We start from the raw sequence: 8,235 nt of genomic DNA on the forward strand, positions 1-8,235 counted from the left end.
TGTGACTAGATGAGAATGGATGAAGGACGATGGGAATACATATGATTGGATGGGGATTAAGCAATGTGAATTGATGTAGAAGAATGTGGAATAACGAGAAATGATGTGGAACAATGTGGAAAGATGAGAGTTCATTAGAAACTGTATTTATGACCTGTTTTTAAATGATTGTTTTATGTCAAGAATGCTGAGGAAGTATTTTGACCATCTTGTGAATGAGGTCGTGGAGACCTAGGTGATAAAGTTGCAACAGCTGACAGAGAGTCAACGGAGGACGTCTTGCGTAGCAAGGTCGGCCGAGGTCTTGACCAGCCTCGGTTTGATTTAAATGGTGAGCTTCCGGTATACGGTGGATGAGGGACCAAGGAAGCAACCTATGAGTGAAGCGCTAGGTGACCTGCGAGAAGGAGCCTAGAGGGTGCTGACCATACGGTGCTTGGGCTCTGGGTCACCAAAGATACCCACACGTGCATCGAGGAAGAAAATGGAACAAGGAGTGAGAGTTGTTTTCTGAACTCGGGCATGAATCTGCTTGATTGGCCTTGCTGGTCCTCAACGGATGAGTCCATGGCTCTTTTATAAGAATCTCTTGGTTGATCTTGCAGATCTTCAATAGAGAGTCCATCTGGATTTTTATAAGTTAATATATTTTTGGGTACTATGAGCTAGGAACTATTGAAAAGGCCCTTGAGTGATTAAGTGATGAGCGTTCTGGTTGCCAATGATGCCATAGGTACACCGATGAAGGAATGATTGGAAATTAGAATTTAACCGGATATTTTGGAGGATTATGATCAGTGATACTATGGATTCATTAAAAGATTGTTTTAAAGACAACTGAATCTGTGAAACAGGCAATTTCATATTGGGTGTGTAAGTGGTGTGACTATCTTGAAGTTTGCTTGAAGCGCCGACTAGGACCTGAGAACTCTTTTCCCTGGTACCCGGGACAAAACATAACCAAATTCCTAAATAGATCCTATCACTACAGTGGTTGGGTGGTTGGCTTGGGTGGTTGGCTAACCCATGGGACTGGATTGGACTGATGGATTTCTAAAATGAGACTCAATTCCGTTAAGTTACGATAGTTGAAGTAAATCCTGGATAGTCTTTGTTCTATGGAAAAGAATCAACGGTTGTGCCTCTTGATGAGGAAAAAAGTGTTGGTCTCTATGATACAAGTGCAAGTCTCTTCCTTGATTTGACCATGAGATTTACGGGTTCGGTCGGATCAGTTTGGTTAGTGAAGTCCTTGACTACGTTAGAATAAAATATCCTGGAGGATTCGCCCATGCTTTCTGGGCAAGGGAAGTTTTTTCGGGTTCGGTTTTGGAAGGACCGCGAGGGATTAGTCTCTTGTCTGGATATCCGTGGGGGCGAGGCCCCGAGTGAGAGGCTCTGCCCTATGCAAGAAGTGCTACTTCCGCTGCTAGCACCCCCGAATTCGTTGCGTGGAGGGGGGCAGGTATCTTTAGTAGGTGCAGTTACCCATTCCGAAGTATTTTCTTTTTCATTCTTTTTTACTGTATCTCATGCCTTGGGTTGTAAGCGTGTAAGCACATTCAAGGGTATCATGGACAATTGCCCATTTTGTACACTCAAGACGTTAGTTGTATTATGTGAGACAAGTTTCAGTGAAGCAACTTGCCTTGGGAAATCTTGGAATATGTGATCAATTTCACATCTTTCACATATGGGTTGCAAGGTGTCAGTGACTATGGGCATGGAAGTATTCCAAATTGTGCAATCTGCTAATTTGTGCAATCCACAGACAATAAAAACAGTGAAGTGTTTGCTTAACTGCTTCTTGAGCAATTTCTCCCCTTTGAACTGTTTCTGTTTGGGGCATGGGAGATGGAGGTTTTTTGTTAATTGTAGATGAATTGGGACATTGTGGTGTGTCACGACCAAAGGTTTTGCAATAAATGCAGTACAAAAAATAGGCGCCTTGTACGTGCAATGGAGATTGGGATGGACGTAGTGATTGCATTGAACAAGGCATCTCATCCATCACTTGGAGAGGCATTAAGGATATTTAGTTTTGAGTGGGCTCATCCTCTCATGGAGATTATGGTTCAAGCCTTTTAAGCAAGCTTGCATAGAATTCAGAGAATGACAATTCTGAGATCAATTTTTCTTTAGCCATTGCTTCACTTGGTTTAGATGAGGGACATCTTATATCATGATTGTCTGCCATCATGTTGTCATCTAAACGCATTGCTTCTTTACAACATTGATCGAATGTTTTTAGATTGGATACAATGATCAAGTTATATAAGTTGTTATTCTTTAAGCCCATCATGAAACATCTCTTCAATTGAGTATCATTTAGTTTCTCCCATGACTCACATTCGTAAGTCCAAGATCTTTATCCAAAGGATAAAATCTCTAATGGTGTCTTTTTGTTTCCGCTCAATTTAGTAGAGTTCTTTCATTGCACTCCACCAATCACCTTGTCTTGAAAAGTCGTGGGATAAAGGCTGTTCTCAAAGTCCTAAAGTTCGTCTGGGTCACTGGCATCAATGTGATGAACCATCGACTAGCCTTTCCCACTAATCATAGGTTCAATGCATGTACCTTGGTGGTGCATTTTGGATTTCCAAAGGCTTCACATCTGTGTTCAAACACTTGTATGAATTGAATAGGATCAGTTGTTTTATCATATTTGCCCACCATGACTTCAGAAATCTGTACGACCATGTTTTTATATAAATCATTGAGGCTGCGTGTGAGTGCTAATGTGGGTAGGGACGCACTTAGACCTTGGGAAACCTCCCTTCCTAGATTAGTCAATACGTCCAAGGTATAGGTATTTAGGGGTTACAAAGGGTTGGTACCTAGCATGTCTAAAGGCTTAGGAATTGTGAGAGTGCTATGCAAGGGACCAAATCCTGGAGGGATTGATGTGATAGTGGGTGTAAAACCCAATGACGCGCTTATTGTACGCATGGCAAATGGAATGGGGAGATGCATTTAGGGCATGGATCTCAAGGTCTTGAAGATATCAGCCACCATTGGGTTCAATCTGGGTGTGAGGCCACGTAATCCCTCTGTCTTGGGGGGTTCACTATATGTAAACTCTCCATATCATGTGCGTTCAAGGCCTAATTTAAAAACCCCTTATCTATAAATTTTTTTGTAAATAAAACATACCCCTTCTCTATTCAATCTATAAATACCCCCTTTAAATGGTACCCTTCTGTATGTAAAAAATTTGTAAAAAAAGGATTTAAAAAACCCCTTCTATTGAACCCACGTGCTACGCTTACATATTTATAAGTGACCCCCCCAAGCCCTCTAAAGTTGCCATATCTTGACATTGTCAATAGCTCCTTAATGAGCAAGCACATTTTTTTTTTGCTTTTTAGGTTTTCTTACAGCCCATTACAGCCTTAGAAGGCTTGGTGTTCTGGGTCAAACGAGTGTCTGTTTGCCCTAATAAGCTTAGGCGCTACACGCACATGAACGACTTTAGAGATATTTTTAAGAAAAAGTGTATGCTAGTAGCATCCCAGATAGAAGAGGAGGTCTTAAAACCTGTTTTCCATCACTGTCTCAAGATGAAAATTTTTTCAGGAAAGATTTTCCTTGTTTTGCAGCCTGTTGTCGAATGTGTTCCAAAAGGAATTTGGAAAAACTCTCTATGAGAGAGTTGTAGTATTTTTGGAGTACAATAACTTTGTATTTTAGATTTTTTTTTTTGATTTCATCGTTTAGACACTCAAAAATTAGTCCAAATATGGTTTGCAACAATCATTTTTGGGCTGTTTTGGACGATTTTTAGTACTTTAAGGGCCGCTTTTTGCATCGATTTCTGGGTCGAATTTTGAGACTACTGGTCGAGGCCAAAATGATAGATTTTTCCCTCGGACACTCAAAACAAATTTTGAAGAGCTCGATGCTGGCTTTTTGATGAGCATTTGAGCATGTTCATCAGACTCACGGTCTAGGTGATACGAGCCTCCAAACAAGACTGTTTTCGCAACATGAACCAGCAGGGTGTGCGGTTCATGACGTGAAGTGGACTTCATGGATTTTATAAAATTTAAATTTTTTTAAAGGTGTGAGACCTTAAAGCATGAAACCTTAACACGTGAAATGTTCATTTTTTTAATAAAATCGCGGAGACTATTTCACGACGTGAAATAGCAAGTATGGTTCACGGTGTGAACTAGAGGTGGTTCATGGATTTTATTTTTTTGGAGTCTACAGGGAAATTCAAATTTCCTTGTTTGGGGGAAATATTTTTTGAATTTGAAATTGGGGAGATATGGGCATTTTCCTAAAAAGGCAGTGGGAATTTAAAAAGTCAACCCTTTTATGACACCCCCTTACACCCTTCATAAATGACCCCCAAAATGGAAAATTTGATAACTCATTCGCATCTTTTCATTCAATGCTCATTAGCCTTAATGAGTTATGTAAAAAAGTGCTTAGGAATTAATCAAAGTTTAATCCTATCACGAATCTTTTCCCCTTTTAGACTAATCAAGGACTCTAATTAACCACTAATCACTAATTAATTCACACCATTGAGCACATCATTGGATAGAGCATGAAATTGCTAAGCTATGTGCATCAACTAATGTGTACATTAATCTATAATTGGAGTTAATTAACTCTTAATTTTAAGCTCTTCTCTTTATGCAAAATTAAGCAAAAAAGATGAAAATTTATCCAATTGATGCAATTAGATGTTTTGATATATCTAGATGCTCCCAAAACACCCAAAAATACTAATTGCAACCTCTTACATGATCAATTTCAACCCCAAAAAAACACATTTTCTTATCTTTTTGCCTCTTGAACTAGATTAATAACCCTTTGACAAAAACCAATCAATTAAGGAAGATTAGTTGTTGATGTCAAGAGTTTTTTAATGGTTTTGAGAATTTTTTTAAAGGATTAAGCTACTCCTAATACTTGCTAACACTGATGCATACAATTCAAACAAAAAACATACAAATCAGATAAAAATTAATGATTCTAGCTCTATGTTTAACTCTAAAGAGAGCTAAAAAAAAACCACTAAAAATTGCATTCTAATTGCATTGTTTGATGCAATGGAAGAAAACAAAGCCTAATACACTCTATGTGTAAGTCCTAGGAACATTAAAAACCACATTAACAACAACAAAAACAATGATTTAAGCTAAAAATTAAGCTAAAAAATATTCTTTATAAAACAAAAAGAGAGCTATTCTACACCAAATCACACACAAATCTCCATCAAAACCACATCTTTTTCATGGGAAACCATTAATCAAGACAATGGCAATGGGTAATTCATAGATTAGAGAAAAACGATGGAAAAAGCGAAGGGTTGACTCCTCGGTAGCGGCACCAAAAATGTTATGATTCACCCTACCCCCCTTTGAAACACATCCAACAAGAGATTACATGGTGAATCACAACTATCGTGTGAGGATCTTTCCAATGGCCGAGCTCGTAACCCTTGAGGTCTCCAAGCTCTACAACTCCTTGAAGCAATTCCACCATGTCTCCTGCGAGCATTGTCACACTGCTGCGTTACACTACGTGTACTCGTCGTCCCTTCTCTCACCTCACATCACTCACACACTCACTAGCATGCATTAAAGAGAGCGATTAGCAAGAGCAAGACTCTATTGCATAGTGGAAGAGTTCCTTATATTGTGAGAGATATTCACTTATATACATAGCCGTGCACTTAAACTGTGGCCGTCCATGCACTTTCATAAGAGGCTTAATGCTATTACAATGACTACTCTCATAATATATACATGAAGTACATCACTTGGGACTTCATCCTAACTTACTACCACACTCACTTGAAGCAAAAATCATCATAAGTATTCCATAAGACCATTTACGGGCACCCATCCAAGTTGTAGATTTGGACACCATTGCTTCATATCTTGAATGTATGACCTTTGGTGTATCTACCTTGACTCCTTGATGTAAGATAATGGTGGCAACTCTTGTTAACCCTAGGAATGGGTTAACAAAAGAATGGAGTTTCATATAAGAAGGATGCTACATAGATTCCAAGAAGTATAGATTTAGCATGTGAAGAGAGTTCAATCAAGCTGCATATGCATTAGTAAAAGGGTGGTTGGGCAAGGATATGGAAGTGCATGCCATCATTGTAGCCCATCCCAGCTATGTTGGAAGAGAGAATGCATAGGACATTGAAGATTTTTTGCACACAGGTCTTGTACTTTTGTAGATTTGTCTAAAAGGTCGAAATATGGTTTTATTAGGAAAGCTTTACGATACACTCTTCTGAATGATCAGATGTATATGAAAGGAAAGGACCTGATTTTGAGGAGAGTTCCAAATAGGGAGAATATCTTTGCCATTATGGCATCCTGCCATAAAGGGGTTTATGGAGGAAATTTTTCCCTGAAGCTAACATTGAAAAGCAAATTGGACAGCTGGGTATGTATGGCCTATTTTGAGAAGAGATGTGTATCACTGGTGCAGGAGCTGTGAGTCCTCTCAGAAAGAAGGCAAAAAAGTTTTGCACTATGAGTTGAGAAAAACTATTATATCATGTGGGGATTTTGAAAAGTGGGGATTGGATGCAATTGGTCCTCTGCTACCCACTACTGTTGCTAGGGGTAAGACCTATATTTTGATTGGAGTAGACTATTTAACTAGATGGGCTGAAGCTAGATGTGTGAAGAATATTACTACTAAAGAAGTGACCAAATTCATGTTTGAAGACATTTGTGCCAGATTTGGCATGCCATTGGAGCTGTTGATAGACCATGGGCCTGGATTCAGAGGAGAGATTGTATCGGAGCTCATATAGAAATTACATATCACACATAGGCACTCTACTCTCTACTATCCATAGTACAATGTATTTGATACAGATCCCTATCACTTCAGATTACTTTTCAGAGATGGTTTTATATCCCAACCATTCAATATTACCCTTGGCTTTATGTATTTTTTGGTGACTTCATGCTGATAAACTTGTTGTAATCATCATTAAATATTAGATTGGAGTTGTAAAAGGGTAGACACTGCCCTTGAATCTTGAATTGGATCAAGAGGTAAGACCCCCTTCACATCATCATGAGCAATGCTCAAGAAATAGCTAAATTTAATGGGGAGCAGTTCCATACATGAAAAACAAAGACCATGTATTTGAGGAAAAATCTGTGGGGGCTAGTTGAGGGAAGAGATGAATGTCCAGAGGAGCATGGGGAGAATGAGTGGAAGAACAGGAATGAGAAAGCATTAGGACTCATTGCACTCAGCTTAAATGATGAAATCATTCACCACATTACAGGGATACAATAGGCTAAAGATGCATGGGATGAACTCAATAAATTATTTGGCACTCAAGAAAAAAATTCAAAGATAAATCTGCTAATGCAATTCTACAAACTTGATATGAAGGAAAGTGAACCTCTAACCACACACTTGAACAAATACAAAAGCATTAAGCAACAATTGGTAGCCATTGGTATAAGAAGGTAGAGGATGATGAGGCACTAGCAGTGCTTCTGAAGAGTGTGGACAAAGGAGAATATAAGAACATTGTGGCAACCTTAAAGAATGTACCAGAATTGAAGTTGAGTGCAATGAGTCTTAAAGAATGTACCAGAATTGAAGCTACATGAGATAGAAGGAGCTCTACTAGAGCAAGAGACCAAGGTCAAAGAGAAGAAAGGGTTGGACCCAACAACTGGAGAGGAAAGAGCATTCTACACCTGAGGAAGATTCTCACGAGAATGAGGATAAGGAAGAGGCAGGGGAGGAGGAAGGACCTTCACTTGTCACAACTTTGGGAAGCCAGGACATATGGCTAGAGACTGCTATACAACAAACCCAATGAAGAAGGATCGACATCGGAAAACTTCATGGAGGCTCCTAAGGAAGAGGAGTCAGGACATATTTTCTGAGAGAGAAAGAGAGAGGAACCCCACAACCCAATGTAGCCTGCCCCAATAGAGTAAAACCACTTCTGAGCCACCAATGATGTAGGCCATGTGGTAGATGTATGTGCGAGCACTTTAGTCAAGGTCACACGGGCACTTGTAGTAGCCTTGGACACAGAGAGAGAGTGTCAAGGACTATGAGTTTGGGACTTGAGGCACTGGTCGTCGCGGGCTACCAAGTAAGAGGGAAACTTGGTATAGGGTCCAGGTGTGCTAGAATTATTCACTTGAGAGGAGGTGTTGAAATATGCAAGTGAATGGGTGTGTGCGGGAACAAGCACTTAGCTAGAGACTGTAAAAG

This window comes from Cibotium barometz, chromosome 25 (assembly GCF_041138505.1).
Source record: "Cibotium barometz isolate CiBa-2024 chromosome 25, ASM4113850v1, whole genome shotgun sequence".
Classification (NCBI taxonomy): domain Eukaryota; kingdom Viridiplantae; phylum Streptophyta; class Polypodiopsida; order Cyatheales; family Cibotiaceae; genus Cibotium; species Cibotium barometz.